Genomic DNA, 1,585 nt, shown 5'->3' on the forward strand with positions numbered 1-1,585 from the left:
TGGTGAGGATACCCGGGGAGATACCCCGGGGAGGAAGCCACGGTGAGGATACACGGTGAGGATACACGGGAGGATACCACAGGAGGATACCAGGGAGAGGATACCACGGGAGGATACCACGGGGAAGGATACCACGGTGAGGAATACCAGGTCCCGTGAGATACCACGGGTCTGAGGAATACCACGTATCGCTGCCAGGTTCAAAACATTCCAAATTCTACAGTATGGTGAGAATAGTTAAAAGTGAGTGACATGTTGCTCTTATGCGTTATCAGTGTGTGTATTGAGCTAGCCTTCTTCCCTTACTTCACTGAATCCCTATAACATTCCTCACACAGGTCTCAGATGGCTTCACAAACTATGTTTTTTATCACAAGCTACCTACTGTAAGAATCCCGCCTCCCTCCCTCCTCCGCCCTCACCCATTCTATCCACTCTCCCTATCTCTTGCTCTGATTGTGGGTGCCTTTCAGTCTGATAAGACAGAGATCATAAGAAGCTTCTTTGTAAGGTGCAGGGTATCACATAGGTTTTATTACCAACTTCACTCCTGTATTGTGCCATTGGGAGGACATGCAGAGGAGTGAAACTACTAAAGGTTTGAATTTATAGATAGAACAAGCAACAGCAGTGTACTGGACTTCCTGAAAAGAGGTGTTTATTCTTTTCCTTCACGGACCAAATGAGACTGAATTAAAAGCAGAATCAGATATACAAGAGTAAACGTTGGTAAATTGTCAACTAAACGGGTCTATTCAAACGTGGGCTGTAGTCAATATTTATGAACACTCCAGCATGTCAAAGTGGACAAGGTTTGGACTATTGTGATTTAGAACATTGTGTCCAAGTCTCTGCAGAGCGTGTGAAGAAATGTCTGTGAATAACTGTCGCAGCAGATTTGCTCGCCTAGGACAACCATACTTATTCAGTTTGAAGATGAGAGAATTGCTCTGGAGATGTTCTGGAGATGCCTGGAGATGTTCCCATGTTCATAGTTGCCTATGGAACACACACAGCACGGCTCATATTAGTTTCTCAGAGGCACTTTTCAGAATAGGTGAAACAGAATACAAATATGTAGAAGCCTCATCAAGGACACACACACACACACACACCACACACACACACACACACACACACACACACGCACACAACACACACACAACACACACACACGACACCCACACACACACACACACACACACACACACAACACACACCACACAACACACACAACACACCACAACACACACAATAATATATAATGAACGTGTATGTGTGTGTGTTGTGTGTGTCCTTGAATGAGGCTCTACATATTTGTATTCTGTTCACTATTCTGAAAAGTGCCTCTGGAACCATATTGATATGAGCAGTGCTTTGGGAAATAACTAATTAAATCATTTGATTAATATTACTCTTGTTATTTACTTTAATATCTTTCAAAGCAACATTTCATTTGAAAAAGATATTGGGCTCTTCCAAGACATGAGTGAAACCCTCAGACTTTTTAACGAGTAAGAGAATTTGAACAGTATTACTTCAGCACACACGCTCATTTCATTTTTTAAATTCAACATTTGAAATA

The sequence above is a fragment of the Salvelinus sp. IW2-2015 genome, unplaced genomic scaffold (genome assembly GCF_002910315.2).
Source record: "Salvelinus sp. IW2-2015 unplaced genomic scaffold, ASM291031v2 Un_scaffold1275, whole genome shotgun sequence".
NCBI lineage: Eukaryota > Metazoa > Chordata > Actinopteri > Salmoniformes > Salmonidae > Salvelinus > Salvelinus sp. IW2-2015.